We start from the raw sequence: 18,822 nt of genomic DNA, 5'->3' as shown, positions 1-18,822 counted from the left end.
TTACAGCAGGTACATACAGAAGTCCCAGTAAGTGGCAGAAAGAGTGCACCAACTTATAAACTACCTGTCAACCACCTCATGCCCCATCTGTAGGATTGTCTGTGGTTCCTACATTAGCCACCTCAGAACCTCCAAAAACAGGAGTAAGTCATCCTCAATGCCAAGTGACTATATAACAAGATCATCATCATTCTTGGACAACCACCTTCAACTGCTTAAACAATTATTTCCTTCCATCATAAGAGCAGAAGTAGAAATGTGCATTGTACAGGCCATTAAATACATTTAGATCAGCAAGATCTACCAATGAAATTGTATTTTGTATGTTCACACCACACAAGAGCCAGGCAACGAGGATCTTCAAATCTTACCATCTGTCCTTGATATTCAATGGCATTACCAGCTCTGAAGTCCAATACTAGCAACATCCTGAGGGGTCACCATTGACCAAAACCTCTCATGGACTAACCACATAGGTGTTATGGCTATCAGGTCAGAAACAAGCACCTTGTAGGAAGTAACTAAACTCCCAACTCGTCAAGATATATTGTGAAATATAAACAATCATGGTTAAAATATAAAGATTTTTTTTTACAATTCAGATGTTTAGAAATGAGAAAAATTGATCAGAGAAAACTTTTGTTACCTTTGGACTTGATTATGCCAATCAATTCCTGACTGTCTCCCTTTTTCCACTCTCCATAAATTCGCTTATCCAAACTCCCATTTGTCCTCATTTGCACTGTCAAGTTCATCTGTTACCCATGCTTACTAACCTACATTAGATGTAATTAATGCATCAGTTTTAAAATTGCTCCAAGATCTTACTGCTCTCCAATTCCAAGGATACCAGTCCTCCTCCATTTCTTGCTCCTCCTTAAAGTTAATTGCTCCACCATTAGTGGCAGTGTCTTCAGCTCTTTTGCCTCTCCTTCCTCTTCATAAATGCAACTTCAAGCCTAAATCTTGGACTAACTTTTGACCATTTGCCCTAATAATCCATTTTGCCAATCAGAATTTGTCTTAATTCCTCTGAAGCGCCTTGATTCATTTTGCTACTTTGAAGGTGCTATATAAATACAAGATATATTTAAGCAATTAATTCAGGTTTTTAGTTTAAATTAACATTTTAATTTAAAACCTTATTTTGTAGGTAGCAGTCATCTTACAATGAAAAACTTCCGACATATAAAAAGTATTGTTATTTCAGCATCACAATGCATGTTTTTTTTAAGTAAGCTCATTTAACATTTATTGTATTATGATATCACGTTCCAGAGAAAACTTAAGGATTCTGTGTTTTGAAAATAATTTTAGGAAGGATTAATATGCTACTTTTACAGAGTGCAAATTTAAAAGTCACAAATTATTAGCTTTTAACTTTGCTAATTTCAATATGCATCATACATCAATGACAACCATTTAGCAAATCTGTTAGCATTAAATTTGTGGTGAATTTTAATGAACACCTACTATAAGTAATGATGTAACTGAATTTGCATGTATCCCTTATCAAAAAAAATTTGTGAACTGAGAAAATACCAACAAAAAAATGCTTACCAAGTGTGCTGCCAATGTTTGGAACTGCTAAAATACAGTGCATTTCAATTAGCTGAATAAGCTTTTCTTGGTGCACAATTTCCATTGGGGCTGAAATAATATCGAATCATAGTGTGGCATACACAAAATTAATCAGAGATGCTTGGAAGGATCTCAAGCTGCTAAGCATAACAATAGATTTATTTTACTTCTTATTTAAGGTTTGAAATGGAATACATACCGTAAAAAGGCTTCACAATAAACACAGGTGAATGCAACAGAGATCATATACCAATATAATACAGAAAATTCTGGATCAAGCAGTATTCATGGAAAGAGAGAAAGAGTTAACATTTCAGACTGAAAATTTCATCAGAATTCTACTTGATACATTAACTAGTTCTTTATTTAAAGATGTTTTCTCAACTGAATACCATGAAATTTGTTTTTATTTCATTTTCACAACAGTATTTTGCATCCAAACTTGAGCAATTCATTAAATGACATCTAGAATATTCCTAGTTGGATAAGGTGACAGGGTGGTCCTATTGCCCTGATTTGGCATTTATGGACTGGGATGAAGAATTATTGGAATGCCAGTGCTAAGATTTGTTGAAGTCTGTTTTTGTTGAGGATGTCTTTGTGCTGTACACCAAGTGGAGTGTCCCAGTTTTGTCAGAGTTTATGTGAAAAGAACCGCTGCCAGCTTGCAATGTGATGAAGGGATCACCGATGCATATTACAGAAATATTTGGCCTGCTGAAAGACAGTGCAGCCACGGACATTTCAAAAAAAAAGACTGATGATTCCTCCAGTCATAAATTGAGCGTTCCTACACAGCATTTTATACGAAATGGCAAATGGATGGCCTGCAACTCTGTGATAACAAAGGAGAAAATGGGGAAAATTTAAACTACTGCACACTGTTCCACCTTCAACAAGATTATGTCTAATCCTTTACCTCAAGCACCATTTTCCAGCCCTACCCCTTGATTCCTCTTGTATCCAAAAATCTATCACTCAGGTTTGAATGAAATCCATGAGTGAGCTCCACAGCTCTCCAGGTTAGAGAACCTGCCTTTGAAATGAAGGAGTTACTCCTCAATTTAGTTCTAAATGGCCTACTCCTTGTTTTTAGAGATTTTGATCCAGATTCTAGACTTTTCAGCAGGAGAAGCAGCTTCCCCATCAAGCACTCAAATCTTACACATTTGAGCACTCCAGAGATTTTGTCCAGAACTCGACATTTCGGTCCTGGGCACCAGGGCCTGGCATCTAGTTCCTCATTCTCACCCCACCCCAACTGCTAACCAGCTCCAAGCTTCCTGTCTGAGAACAAGCAGAGATTCATGTTCTTTTCTTAAAAATGTATAAAGATAATGGTCATACACCCATCCTGTTCTGAGTATTTTTGATCAACTTCCAATTATAGGGCAGTTTTATTTTCCTTTCCACTGCTATCTCAAATCCCAAGACCACTTGCGATATCATAAATGCTGGTTCTCTATATGTACTTAATTGATTAATATTTGACATATTTATCCCTGACTTTCAAAAAAATTAAAATAGAAAATAATAGGATACCAAAATATGGAATATTTGAAACAGCAGCAAACTCTTTACTCAATGTTCCACAACACCAGAATGTGTATCAGGTAATAGTACAATGGCAGACCAAGTAATTTAAAAAGGGAGGCATTGTAGGTAAGAAAGGAAGCAGAGGGAGAGGGCACATGGGAGGGAAAGGACTGGGTGGGAAGGGATAGGGAAGAGAAAGGAGCTGGGGGTGGGATGGTACAAACAAGGAAAGAAGCTGTTCAGGGTAAGGGTGGAAGGGTAAAGAAAATAACACACAATGTTAAAGGTGAACATTCTGTTGTCTATATTTAAAATAGATGAAAATTTATAAGATACAAAAAGAAAACTGCAAAGAGCTATTTTGAGCTAGCAGTCTAATATAAGGAAATTCACTGTGTACATGTGACTAATAAAGATATCTTATATTAAATATTAGAACAGCTGCAAAATACACCTTGCAATTATAAAATGAATGGGAAACATTAAAGCTTCGTAGAGATATGCCAGATCTGACAATGAAGGACTAAATGCAATCATATGCCAGCTGTAATCAAGTTTATGTTGCTTGACAGTGAACGTGGGAATTGTACCAAAAGACATTTAAGGTAACATGATTTAGGAAACAAAGCTGGCACATTAACATATCCTTACCATTCAAGTTGACCACTGAAAGATAAACTATATTAGGATTATTGAACGAGCATGGAAAATTTCTCATCTAATGGATGAGTGGCACAGGGGTAATTTAGCAATATTGATAGTAGTTGGGATGCATGAGTATTAAAGGAAATGAGGAAGTGGTGAAACAGTCTTATGAGTGATCAAAACTTAAGATGTGGAAAGACTGCATAAACTAGCAAGTCTGAGGGTATAACTATTGATCTGGGTGTGACAATTCAAGGAAAGAGTGATTCAAGTGAAAATGGAAGTTGACCAAGGATAACAACTTAAAGAGAAATAGGAGCAAAAAAACCTCCAGATGGTTAAATATATAATACCAATCATAAGCCATTTAAAAACTTCCCACTACATTGTGTACAATTCCACTGAATAGTAACCACTGAATCAAAACAAATACAGTACACTGAAAGCCAAATTAGAATTTTAGCCTATAAAAGTAGTTTGGATATTAGAAAAGATAAAAATCTGTTTCCTATCAGTGGCACAACAGTGCAGCTAGTGGAGCTGCTGCCTCACTTACTGTGTGAATGACCCAAGATCAATCCTGGCCTCCATTGCTGTTTATTGGAGTTTACACATTTTCCCCAAGACTGTGGGTTTCCTCCAGGTGCTCCAATTCCCTCCCACATCCCAAAGGCAAGTTTACAGGTTAATTATGCACTGTAAATTGTCCAAAGTGTGTAGGAGAGTGGTAGAATCTAGGGGAAGTTTGTAGGAATGCAGGGAAAACTTAGAAAAAGAAGAAATTCTCATAGGATTTGTAACAGGGTACTTGATGGTTGGTGCAGACTCTGTGGTCTAAAGGGTCTGTTTCCACACAATGACTCTCTGCTTTGGCACACTTAGGAAACATGAAGAAAACTGACTTCAATGCAATATTAATGTGTCATGTGATTAAATATGCCACTGAGTGCATTAAAAATTCTAGGAAAGTACAGTCTTCATAATAAAACTAGGACTTTCAAGGCATTAAGTGATAGAAGATGATGATTTTCTTTGGCTATTCTTCAGAACTGAGGGTGACTTACTTCCACTCCAGTTTATCGATTCTGAGGTGCGTGATGAGGTTAATGTGGGACCTGCAGACCTATCACAGATGGGGTAGGAGGTGCTCAACAAGATTGGTGGGTTGTCTGTGGGATGGTCCATTCATTCTGCTGTTCACACTGGGCCCTGAATGCACAGGCTAGTCAACACAAATGGCTCTTTGGGTAGTCATGAACCAGGATTCCCAGGATTTATGTGGGAATGTTGCAATATTTTCCAATGAGATTTTTTAAGAGGACCCTAAATCTTTTCCTTTGCCCATCTGGTAATCTCTTACCATGACAGAGCTTGGAATAGAATGTCTATTTTGAGTGTCTGGTGTTGCTCATGGGAGCACATGAGCAACACAGCTGCTCATTGGAGCTGAATGAGTGTACTTGGAGTGTCGGTGCTGAAAACATTGGCCTGGGTGAGGATACTGCCATTGAATTTTCTTATCCCACCATATCTGGAGGACTTTGTGGAAATAGCATTGGTAGTATCTCTCCAGTACTTTTGAGGTACCTGCTGCAGGGATTATGCTACCATGAGTTTTGTGCTGGATCTTGAGCTTCAATTAGTTTTCCCCACAAGACCAAAAGCTCTGCTGGTACACTGAAGGCAGTGGTAAACTTCTCATTGATGTCTGCCTTTACCGAGAAGTGGAACTCCCTATGGCAGCTATTTTGATCTGCTTCCACCTTAGTCAACCAGTCTAAACAAATGGCTGCCACAACACCTTTTCACCACTGGCAACAGGAAGAGGGCAGGAGCACAGCCAAGACTGGGGCCAGGTGTGCAGCCAGGAGGACGACCAGGAACACTGGCACATGCACAGACAAATGAGAGGGCTGGAGCATTGCCAGAAGCTTGAGCAGTTGAGCCCAGAAGCAGCCAGGTGTAAGGGCTGGAAGGAGGGGGTCTGAAGAAAATGCAACAAAACCAAAAAATTGCAATGTTTTGGGAAATCAAGTAAGCTCTTTTGATGAAACCAGGCCCAGCATTGCTTGAGTCTGAAAAATTTTGAGTGAGTTTTGCTTTTACAATAGCAATTTATTTTTGACACAATGAGTCCATCGAGTAGAGCTTTACCACCCAAGGAGTTCCAGTGATAACAATGGCAGTTGTTGGAGAGCTATCATCCAACCACCGGAGAACTTGACATCTCCATCACCTAACAGTTTCTGAAGAGGAGGTGGATACATCATCTAATAGTTTCTGAAGAGCAGCAAACGGTTCAGAATCTCCAAACAAATTAATCTGCAGCACCTCTGTTCAATGATATTATCAAAATGAGGAACTCTCAAAAGTAGAGATTAAGCTTATCAGGAAAAACAATTTTTAATTCTTGATTTTTGATTTCTCTAACCCTTTAAGCCAACATCAACTGTTTTAGCAGAGGTGTCAGTCACTCTTCTAAAATACATGCATGCACAAGACATTGTTAATCAATGTCTTGGGCATGGATGCATTGTAGGACTGCTGATAAAAAGCATGTAAACCCAATTATATAACACAACTTTATAGAATCAAGCTGATTTTTTATCCATATTTCCTTTTATACAGTGACTTTTTTCTTCCTCTTTTATCCAGTGATCTGAGGGTTTATTCAAGTGATTTTTAATTGATTCATTGTAAAATTAGATCTCACCATTTACTTTTAAATCCAGAATTTTCAATTGGTGTTTAATTTGTAATTTCTGATTGATAATTTTTCCAATCACATAGTCCCAAAATGTTTTTAAACAGTGGCTTCAACAACAGTTTATCATCTACATCACAGCTTCTAATAGGTATAAACTTCAACAATAACTTTTTCAAAATCATCTGAAATTAATAAATATTTTTCTTCAAATAAATACCACATACCAACTATTTGCTAGATAATACAATAGCTCTCTTCGTCGGTTCGTTCGCCTACTGCTCTTTCTCCCACAAAGCCAGGTCTATCATTAGTAAACATTCTTTAATGATGCTAAACAATCAGTATTGCCTTGCTATATACTTCTCCATCTTACCACCCATGGACTATAAAAGTATTTTTGAAGAAAAGTGAATACTGCAATGACTTGCTCACCTACCCAGACACCCAACATCAGTAAAAACCCATGCTACTTCATAGTAGGTTTGCCACCAGGGCTTCACTTTCACCCCAAACGTTCAGAAGGCTGTCCCATTATTTTATCACCACTTCCACAGCAATTACTGCCTCCTAGACAACAAACAAATCCATCAGAGATCCACTGGTTAAATAAGTATCAGCATTTGAGGTTTTCCAAAGGCTTGCAAAGCATATAGGGTGAAATGATTTCAAATGAAACTGTTAATGATTATAGCATGAAATGGACAAAGCAATGTACATAAATACACGTATTCTTTATCATGGGAAAAATTGTTAGCTTTTTAAATGTTTGTCTTGGGGGGAAGAAACAAATCGCAGGTAATAGTAAGCTTTAATTAGGTTAAAGTGCAGACTTCGCCAAGTATCGGGCTTCAGCAACCAAGGTGAGCAGCGACAAGGGTTTTATATCCTCCCTCTTCCCGTCTTAGTTAATGGGAGTAGTCATTAAGGTTATGGAGCAGTGTTATGCTCTTTTTGCAGGATGTGGGAGATTAGGTACATTTCCAATGTCCCTGATCACTACACCTGCAGGAAGTGTGTCCGGCTGCAGCTCCTGACAGACTGCTAGAGCAGCTGGAGCTGCAGATGCACTCACCATGGAAAGTAGCAGACAGTATGTTTAGTGAGCAGATCAGTCTGCAGGTACAGAAAGAGAGGAGATGGGTGACACCAGAGAGGGAAGGCAGGTAGTATAGGTGTCCCTGTGGCCATTCCCCTCTCTAACAAATATACATGTTGGATACTGGGTGAGATGGTCTCCCGGGGAGATCAGCAGCAACAGCCCAGTGAGTGGCACTACAATGGGTGTTGCTGGACAGAAGAGGAGCAGAAAAACAGGACTAGGAGAGTGATGGGGCAAGGGATTCTATTGTAAGAGGGGCAGATGGGTGTTTCTGTGGCTGAAAAGAGACTCCAGGTTGGTATATTGCCTCCCTGGCACTAGGGTCAAAGATGACTCTGAGCAGCTGCTGGACATTCTGAAAGCAGAGGGTGAACAGTGATTGTGGTACAATGACATACTGTAGGTACGGACAGGGATGAGGACCTACAACACGAGTTCAGGAAGCAAGGTAGCCATTTAAAATGCAGGACCTCAAAGGTGGTAATCTCTAGATTGCTTCTGGTGCCATAAGCCAGGAAGTATCAAAACAGAAAGACAGGTCAGATAGATTCGTGGCTGAGGGGATGATGCAGGAGGATGAACTTCAGGTTCCTGAATCACTGGGACGATTTCTGGGGAAGTTATAACCTGTACAAGCAGGACAGATTGCATCTTAACCAGAGTGCGACCAACGTATTTGCTGGGACGTTTGCTAGTGCTGTTGGAAAAGGTTTAAACTGAGTTGTCAAGGGAAGTGGGCTCAGAGTAGTTGTTCAGATGGAGAGATACAATCACCTAGATGAGCAATAGTTAGCAAGTCCAAGAGGCAGAACAAGCAAGTAAGGAATGCAAAGCTGAACTGCACCTATTTTAATGCAAAGAGTACAACCAGCAAAGTAGATGAACTGAAAGCTTTAATTAACACGGGGCTCTATAATATTGTTGCCAGCATTGAGAAATGGCTGAAGGATGTGTAGGACTAGCAACTCAATATCATAGGGTATACAGAATTTTCAGGCAAGACAGAGGGAGGAGTAATAGGGGAGGAGGTATGGCACTGTTTGTAAAATATGCAATACTTCTGTATTGAGAGAGGATACTCTGGAAGTCTCCTCAAACAAGGCCATATGGTTAGAGATTAGAAACATAAAGGGTGTTGTCACTTTGCTCGGGGTGTATTACAGACCTCCCAACAGTCAACAGGAGATAGATGAACAGATATGTAGGCAGGTATCAGGGTTATCATAATAGGATTTTTAATTTCCCAAATATTAACCAGATTGCCTTGGTGTTAAAGACACAGAGGGGGCAGAATTTTTGAGGCGAGTCCTGAAGAGTTTTTGTGACGTGACATGGAGATAAACCAACGAGGAAAGGAGCATTCCTGGACCAGAATAGCTTTTTCCAAGGGCAGATCCCATCTGACCTATTCTTCAAAGAGGTAGTGAAGTCTATCAATTATGGCAGGACAGTAGATGTAATCTACACGGACTTTAGTAAGGCCTTTGAAAAGGTTCCACGTGAGAGACTGGTTCCAAAGGTTAGGGTCCCATGGGATCATGGGCAAGTTGGATCCAAAATTGGCTTGGCAATAGACAGCAGAGGTAGATAGTAGCGGGTTGTTTTTGTGATTGGATGGCTGTGACTAATGGCGTCCCCCAAGGATAGGTGCTGGGACGCTTGCTGTTTAGAATATAGGAGTTGTGGATGTGGGAGATATGATCAGTAAGTTTGTGGATGACATATAGACTGGTGGAGTTGTTGATAGTGTGGAAGGTGGTCTTAGGCTACAGAGAGAGATCAATGTGTTGGCGAAATGGGCAAAAAAAAGGCAGGTGGAGTTTCATCTAGACAAATGTGAGGTGATTTATTTTGGGAGTACTAATGAGGTTAGGACATACAGTATATTCCATGAATAGTTGGACCTAAGGGAGTATTGAGGAACAGATGGACCTCGAAGTCCATAGATCCTTGAAGGCAGCAACACAGGTAGATAACATGGTTAAGGCGGCACATGGGATACTGGCTTTCATTAGTCAGGGCACTGAATACAGAAGTAGGGAGGTAATGCTCCAAATTTATACAACCTTGGCCAGACCTCAACTGCGGTACTGCATGCAGTTCTGGTCATTACACTATAGGAAGAATACAACAGCACTAGAGAGGGTGCAGAGGAGATTCTCCAAGTTGCCTGGATGGAGCAGCAATGAGGAGTGACTGGAGAAGCTAGGTCCATTTTCCCTGGAGTGGGGGAGGTTAAGAAGGGACATGATTGAAATATACAAAATTATCATGGTATAGATAGTGTAGAGTCCATAATCAGAGATAGATAAAACTAGAGAGACAGATTTAGGGTAAGGGGAAAGATATTTAGAGGGGGTACGAGGGAGACTTTCTTCACCCGAAGAGTGGCAAGTACCTGGAATGCACTACCTGAGAGAGTGGTTGAAGCTAGGTCACTGAGAGCATTTAAGTGCCCAGATTAGCATCTGAATCATTTAGGCATAGAAGGCTGTGGACCAAGCATTGGGAGATGGCTTTAGTACAGAAGGATGCCTACCAGTTGGTGTAGACATTTGGCCAAATAACCTGTTTCCATGCTGTACAATTTTGTGACTCGAGTGCATAATAGAAATATTTACATTATTTTACCCAGGTAACTCATATAAACAGGTTTTAAACAAGGATCTTTATGATATTGTAATTTAAAATTTAATCTTAAGAAAACCACAAAAAACCCTGAGGTTTTAAACATACAAAATAAAAACCCTGAAAGACGTTAATATTTCTGTCAAAAAACATTAATTTTTCACCTTCCAATGATGATTGACATGTTTTGCAATTACAACATTTCAAACGCTGTTCTCTTTAATTTTTCCCAAATGCTGTCTTATCAGAGGCAAAAAAATGGCCTCCTCTGCTTCCTTGTCTTTTTATTTGCTACTTATAAAATGTTACCTCATTAAACTTGTTAAAACTGGCTTCCTCAATTGCTCATGTTTATCTTGCAAACAGCTGAGCCAGATCCACCAGGAAGTTCCAAGGCCTAGCTCTGTGCTGTACTGAGTTGTCAGACCTCAGAGGAGGCAGCTGTGAGAAGAATAGGATCAAGTTCAACTGCCTCTAACACCATGAATCATGGCCTACAAATCTGACAGTAACCACTGACCACACCTCAAGCAAATCAATACCTTCAGGATTAGAGTAAATCCTGGAGGAACCTGACAAAAACGAAAATCACTTATCCTTTTAAAAGGCCAATGTCTAATAACTGCAAGTGCTGTGTCAGTTTCAGGTTTTTGCTGAAGGTTTCACTGAAGCAGCATAACTAATTTTAAAATGTTGGCTTTTTGTATAAAATACAACTTTAAGCTACTTTTGCATTTCAAATAAGTTTAGGATATGTTTAATGTTACCAAGAACACAATTAGACAATGAAATAAAATAACAGCATCTCATCCATCAATACTTCATGTTACTCTGGCAGCACCTGTGGAGGGAAATGGACAGTCGACATCCATTTCCCTCCACAGATGCTGCATGACCTGCTGAGTTCCTCCATCACCTTGTTTGTTGCTCCAGATTCCAGCATCTGCAGTCTCTTGTATCTCATGTTACTCTTATTGACTTGAAATTGTTGCCAAATTTTCAGCAGTCTCACTTAACTGCAGAGAGTTAGCTAATAGCATTTACATTACACACAAATCATCTGGAATGGCTCAATTCAAAATTAAATTTTGTTCTATGTTCCCAAGGATAGAACTTCTTCAGCCACAGATTCCAACATCTGCAGTCTCTTGTGTCTTGATAGAACTTCTTCACTTTTGATTTTTCTCCAACAATCCCGATCCTATTCTAAAGGCACAGATTGGCTGGGGTCTGTGATCTATAATCACTAAATATTTTCTGCTAATGTTTTAATTTAAAATAATTCACTATTATATGTTAGTTGCTTTAAGCTGAAAACTCAGCTCTTTGTACTTTATATCAAATTAAATCAAATCTATTGATATCTGCAATATTTAATGTACCAGTGAATTTAAATTTATAAATTTAACAGTAAAATAATTTAAACTATTTATAAATATTGAAGCTGTAATTGACCTCCCTAACCACTGACAACCAACACAATCAACAAAATTAAGGTAGATACAACCTTGTAGCCCAGAAACTTCCACACTCTTTCCTCAACTTCCTCTTATCCATAACTTGTTTTAGCATTACCTATCCAATTTACACCAATATCTCATTCTTTGGAAGAAATAAAAAGGCAAGTTTCCTGAACCTCCATTCAAACATAATATGAATACCTAAAACTTTATCTGAAATATAAAAATATAGAAATCTAACTGCAATCAAATTAACAAAGGAGCTGGAGCAATTGAAGAAATCCATGTAGATTTTTAAATTGCAATTTCTAAAAGTGATATTTTCTATACATTTCAAAACAATGTCAAAGTATTATATTCCAACAGCTGAAATAAAGAATTAAACACATCTCCTACATTTATTTTTGTATATTGAGTTTTTAAAATCAGGGAGTGTCAAATACACAATTCTTATCCTGATGTCTGCTGTGAAGATTAAAATAATTTTGATAAATTATATGGTGTACCCATGGAAGTACACAATACAAAATTTAATACTCCAACTTTTGTTAATTTGATTGCAGTTAAATTTCTGCAGCAAGGTTTAACGTTTTAGGTAATCATATTATGTTTACATAGAGGTTGTGTGTAGCTTAAGGTATTTTCATTAACAAGTTAGTTTACCATCTTTAGGTATACATAACTGCTCATCAGCTAAGACCACAAACATGGTTTCTGCTACTCACTGAAAAGAGATCCTAAAAGATGACAGGAAACCTATTTGCACAATTGATACAAAAATGCTTTGAAAGCCTTTGTATTTTTCATAAAAATAGTGAAAATATAAACACTAAAGGTGGATACACCATATATACACTTCAAAACTAAAACTGCTCTGTTCAGAAGGGTGCCTTTACAAATACATAATTCTGTAGTAATGCTAAGTGAACAAAGGTATGCACCAGTGGTGCAATCAGTTGAGTTCCACTAGTGTCCTGGAAGGAAGCTTGCTCTTTCATACCTATATAAAGCAATCTGGCTTCATATTTAGTCAATGATGGCTCAGGACAGGTCAGTAACATGATATCTTACCAGTTGGCCTTTAATCCATCTTTGGGTTGAATAATAGGAAACATACTGCCCCCAGAAACCAAGCACCAAAACAAAAAAATGTTATTTTAATTAAGTCTGCAGTGCTCTGTAAAAGACTTAACAGCATATACTTTATACTTAAGAAGATTCTGAGGTACAAACTTCCTTGAAAAACATTATTGACTACTAATCACACTACGATGAAGCACTCCCATCTAGTGGTTTCAAAGCAAAACTCTGTGCAAATACCTAAACATCAACTACATTTGCATTTTATGTTTAGGACCCTCGAAATGTTACTCCTTTGCTTAAATGTTACTTCTATCTTGCAATCCAACCAACAGATTTACATTCGTTTAACACACTCCCATTAATTACTCTTCATACTACAAGCAAGCTGATGATTTTAACAAAATGGCCCAAAATTCCCTGCAAGCAGCAAGGCTAAGCGTTCTTGCTGATGACCTACATGGTAAGTAGAAGTTTACCTCTTACAATCCTTCACTGTCAAATTCCTGACAGAAGTCACCCCATTTTTATCACCAAGGTCCTGCACAATGGGAGGGCCTTGCTCACAAAGGGCATCAGGTGTATTATTTACAGCGTGGTAACTGGCCCTTCCGGCCCAACGAGTCCGCGCCACCCATTTTAAACCAAATTAACCTACCCGTACGTCTTTGCAATGTGGGAGGAAACCGGAGCACCCGGAGGAAACCCACGCAGACACGGGAGACCGTGCAAACTCCTTACAGACAGCGACGGGAATCGAACCCCGATCGCTGGCGCTGTAATAGCGTCGCGCTAACCACTACGCTTGGGTAATGCTACACTCATGTAACAGCTGAAAGCAACATCAAGTCAAGTCGTACCCATTAGTTTAACCAGCTATCAAACATGTCAAAAACCAGAAATATTTCTGAAATATTCAAACACCATTCAAAAATATTAAGATTAAATGATGAAAACAATTAAAAAACCCCAAGAATTTCAGTGCATTTAAAAACAATGAAACATATTTAACTAAACTGAATTAAATCAAATAAAAATACAAAATACCCAAAACTTACCTTTACCCTTTGGAGCAGTTCCTTTACATAAAAATGAATGCTGTTGTTGATCCTGTGCCTGGTTTCAACCTTGCACAGATTATGTGGGTGGATTCCCCACCCTTAATGCTGGATAATTATCACAACTACATGATTCAGTGTTGAACTACACGAGGAGTACAATGTCAGAGCACCGCCAGGAAAAGGCTAGCAAAGAGGCCAGTGAGTTCAGAACTTCTGCATTCAGACACCCGAGCGGGAAGCCAGAATTTGGTGGCACAAACAGAGGGAAATACATTTCCCAACAAAATCTAGGCTTTTATAACATCAAGAATAAAACATGTATACAATGAAAGTTTGGTTTTTACCTAAAATTTGGTTATCTATTAGCCAATGTGAAAAAGAATTAAGGCTATTAATAATTTTCTCTAATGTTTTTATTGATATGAAATCAGATATAAATAGGGATCTTGAGCACTTAACCATATTAAAACAACCAGCTGTAAAATTGCTCGGGTACGTGAGTATAACTGGGATTCAGAACGTGTTTGATTTTAGTTCTAGGGCTGGTAGGAACACTAGAATAATACATATTGCCCATGCTAGTTGGCCTGAGAGCATTTCAAATACAGTAAGGAATTGAAATATGGTTAGGAAAGGAGCAAGTTTCCCAGCCTGAATGATATTAGTGAACGAGTTGGGTTTTCAAAAAGATCAGCATCATTTTCAGATGCCAGCCTTTACATACCTGATATATTGAATTCTTTTTTCAGCTTACCACGATGAGATAAGCACTATCAACATTTGCCTGCTAGTCCATAACTAGGCCACTGTACTCATGTGCAAATATGAGCTCCTAACCTATAAAAGGATATTGATACATCGTACAGGATTATACAAAAGTGATTTTGGGTCTTAAACTTTGAGGTTGTAACCAAAGACTCGGTGAGGAATTTGTTTATATTACAAAAGAAGATAATTGGGAAAGAGAATGAAAACAACCCTGGGTCATGAAAAAAAGCATGAATAATGAAACTATAAAAAGGAAAAAGAGTGCATAAATTATATAACCAATTTACAGCACTCCATAGTGTTCAAAATAAAAATCAGAGCCATTTTTGTCATTAAATGTCAGATGTAGAAAGCTCACAAAACTTATGATGAATATTGAGAAACATTTTAGTTGAGTGTGAAAGTTTAGCTTTTGAGACAAAAGCATAAAAACATTTGAACACCCCAAATTCTGCTTGAACAGGTAAAACTTCAAATATTTGCTTTAACTGTTCCCAGACATGAAATATTAAAAAGGCAAAATACCGATTAGTTATTTGCAATTCAGAAACTCACCACTATTCAAGATGCTCTCTCTCTTCTTAGTGTAGTTTAATGCTCATCACACCAATCAGAACCAAAATGTCTGCTCTCATTTGGACTGTAGGATGGTCACCTTAGAGGTGGTATTTTCACCTAAGGAAAAAAAACAAAATGATTGAGAACTGATTATTTTAAGCTACAAATTAACAACCAATATTATCTGATTTCTCAGTTAAATACCCCAGTATTTCCTTATTTTATAGTCAGTAGTTAAGTTACCTGAAACATCTTGTCCTCAAGTGAGGTGTATCACCAAGCAAAAAGGTTATTTACTAACATTAGTGCACCTACATTTACTGAGGAATGTTTCAAACATTAACCTTGCTTAAAAAAAATAAGTTACAAGAACTTTCAACTGAACTGCCTCATAACACAAAGTCATACATGAAAAAGACAGCTGTGCAAATCAAGTTTTAGAATTAAAGTCATATAATCATAAACAGGACAGAAACAGATCCTTTGGCCTACTGAGTTTGCACCAACCATCAAACACCATTTGCAGAGATCTCGTTATTTTCTACGTATTGCCACCAACTCCTCCCCACCCAGATTCTACCACTTACCCACACACTAGGCGTAACCTACTAGAAGATCTTTGGGACATGGGATGAAACTGGAGCACCTAGAGGAAACTCACGTGGTCATAGGGAGAATGTACAAACTTCACACAGACAGCAGAGGTCAGAAAAGAACCAAGGTTGCTGGCTGAACCTGCGAGGAGGTAGCAGCTCAACAGCTGCACCACTGTGCCTCTAGGAATTTGATGAAGTTCTCTGGATACACAACTAAGAACAAAAATTTCTAAGTGGGCAGTACTTTAAGCTTTTCAAGTATTGAACGTGGGGTTTAGATCCTTGCTGATGTTATTTTAAATTAAAATCTTGAACTTGTATTTCAAGTTCTGCTCTAATAACATTATAATGTGGGAATGTTTTTTCTCAATATGAAAGTACGATTTCTAAGCAATTATTCAAAACTTGCACACCTGGACAGAGTAAAGTCACTGCCAATTTATAACCAGTAGTTGTGCTATATAAATACAAACTTTGAATAATTTAAGTTTTCAATAGAAGCTACAAACTTTTCACACCAAGGTCACAGGTTAGATTCCCGTATGGACCGAATTTTGAAGATGATAAAGGAAGAGAACTTAAACAGGGAATCAAGTAGGATTAAAGCAAATCCAAAGGCATTTTACACATACATTAAAAACAAGAGGGCAATTAAAGAGAGGATAGTACCACTCGAGGACAAAGGAGAGAATTTATGCCTGGAGCCAGAGGAAGTGGGCAAGGTACTAAACAAGTACTTTGCATTGGTATTCACCAAGGAGAAGGATGTGAAGGATAGCTAGATCAGGGAGGACATGTTGATTTTTTGTAGTTGACATCAAAAAGGAGGCACTGTTTGGTCTCTTGAAGAGCATTAAGGTGGATGAGTTGCCTGGGCCTGATGGGAACTAACCCAGGTTACTTGAAGAGGAGAATGCTGGGACCTTGATAGAAATCTTTGTATCCTCTTGAGCCACAGGTGAGGTCCCAGAGGACTGGAGAATAGCCAACATTGTATCTCTGTTTAAGAAAGGCAATAGAGACACACTAGGAAAGTACAGGCCGATGAGCCTTGCATCAGTGGTTAGGAAATCATTGCAGAAGATTCTTAGGGATAGAATCTAGTCCCATCTGGAAAAACAGATTTTATTAAGGATAGTCAGCATAAATCTGGGAGGTCACATCTTACATACTTGATTGTAATCCTTTTTTGAGGAGGTGATGAAGATGATTGATGAGGGTAGGGCAGTGGATAATGGACTTTAGCAAAGCTGTCAATAAGGTCCCTCATGATAGGCTAACCCAGAAGATTAAGGTGCATGGGATCCATGAAGACTTGATAACCATACTCAAAATTGGTTTGACCATAGAAGACAGAGGGTAGTGGTAGGGGGTTGTTATTCTGATTGGAAGTCCATGACAAGTGGTATTCCACAGGGAACAATGCTGGGACTCCAGCAATTTGTGATTTTTGGGCTGATTAGTATGCTTGCAGATGACAAAGGTTGGCAGAGTGGATAGTGAAGGAGGTTGTCAAAGGATTCAGCAGGATATAGACCAATTGGAAATATAGGCAGAGAAATGACAGATGGAGTTTAATCTATTTCAGTGTGAGGTGTTGCATTCTGGGAGGGCAAGTATACAGTAAATGGCAGGACCCTTAGGAGCATTGATGTTCAGAGGGATGTTGGGGTGAAAGTTCACAGCTCCCTGAAAGTGGCAATACACGTAGATATGCGGTAAAGGTGGTGTACAGCATACTTGCCTTCATTGGTTGGCGGGGGGGGGGGGGGGGGGGGGGGGGGGGGAGGGGGATGAGTATAAAAGCTAGACAGTCATGTTGCAGATGAATAAAACTTTGGTTAGGCCGCATTTGGAGTACCTCGTGCAGTTCTGGTTGCGGCATTGCAGAAAGGATGTGGAGGCTTTGGAGGGGGTGCAGAAGAGGTTAACCAGGATGTTGCCTGGATTAGAGTGTATTAGCAGTAAGGAGACATTGGACAAACTTGGATCATTTTCTTTGGAGTGTTAGAGGCTGAGGGATGAACTGATAGAAGTAATAAAATTATGAGGGGTATAGATAGGGTAGATAGAGTGGTTAGTGCCTGAAATGTGCTGCCAGGGAAAGTGATCAATGCAGATACAATAGCAACATTTAAGAGATATTTAGACAGGAACATGAACAGGCAGGGAACGGAGGGGTACGGACCACGTTCAGGTAGATGGGATTAGTTTAGGTTGGCATAATTGTTGGTACAGACATCATGGGTCAAAGGGCCTGTTCTTATGCTGTACCTATTCTATGTTCTAAGTATAACTTCAAATGTGACCACAGCAGCAAAGTGCCAGTAGAAGATACGTAGCCCACAAACAGAAGGGACAGCTGTTTACCAACAAATGAGCTTGAAATGCTTTCTGTGGGATTAACTAAAAGCTTTATCTACAATATCTTCGCATAGCAGTATAACTAAGAAAGAAAATCTTAATTTGCATGAGGCTCATCTCCCACTCATATTTACAATTATATTCCAATTTGCTAGCATTCCAGAATACATGCACGTGGACAGGGAGTTCAACTACCATGAATAAGAAAGTTCTGGTCAAAATAGGGACAGACACTTAAGATGCATCCAGAACTGTTCATTTAACTAGCATTGTCTAAACAATGATGAAGGATGCTTTACTTGGTCTGGTTCTGAACTAAGTGACTTGAGGGCAGAATATCTGGGAAAACAATGACCAGAATATTATTTAGATTTACCACAAAAAAAAAGGACATACATAAGTGATGCACTGAGAATTAATTGTATTGATATAAGAGTCCTGAGTAATTCATTGGAAGAAAATAGATAGAAACCAAATTAACTAGAAAATAGAAAGTCAAGAGGAAGAAATGCTTCTTCTTCAAATAGGCTAACAATGCTGCCAGGATCACTGTTATACGTTAATGTTCTGGATATGGAATCGAGTAACTCATTGTCAAACTTTACAAATAACAAGATATAATTAACATTAAAGAAGGTGACAGCATCGTATAACAGGATCAGAAACTTTCAAAGTGGGCAGTTAAAGTACGTAACATGAATAATTATGAGGAGCTTGTTAATAATTGTTAAGTAATGCA

General features: G+C 38.6%; 1 protein-coding gene across 16 annotated transcripts in view; it reads right to left on the bottom strand.

Annotated features, from left to right (window-relative positions):
* baz2ba (bromodomain adjacent to zinc finger domain, 2Ba) overlaps nt 1–18,822 on the bottom strand; it is a 227,068-nt gene that overhangs the window by 187,077 nt on the left and 21,169 nt on the right. For 14 of the 16 annotated variants that reach the window (XR_007955976.1, XM_052011451.1, XM_052011567.1 and 11 more), the window contains exon 2: nt 15,121–15,240. The gene's annotated coding sequence lies outside the window, so the exon portion shown is untranslated. Of the gene's footprint in view, nt 1–14,521; nt 14,635–15,120; nt 15,241–18,822 lie in introns of all 16 variants that reach the window. The other 2 variants (XM_052011471.1, XM_052011509.1) reach the window with 1 other exon arrangement.

The sequence above is a fragment of the Pristis pectinata genome, chromosome 1 (assembly GCF_009764475.1).
Source record: "Pristis pectinata isolate sPriPec2 chromosome 1, sPriPec2.1.pri, whole genome shotgun sequence".
NCBI lineage: Eukaryota > Metazoa > Chordata > Chondrichthyes > Rhinopristiformes > Pristidae > Pristis > Pristis pectinata.
This window is presented reverse-complemented; position numbering and strand designations above follow the sequence as displayed.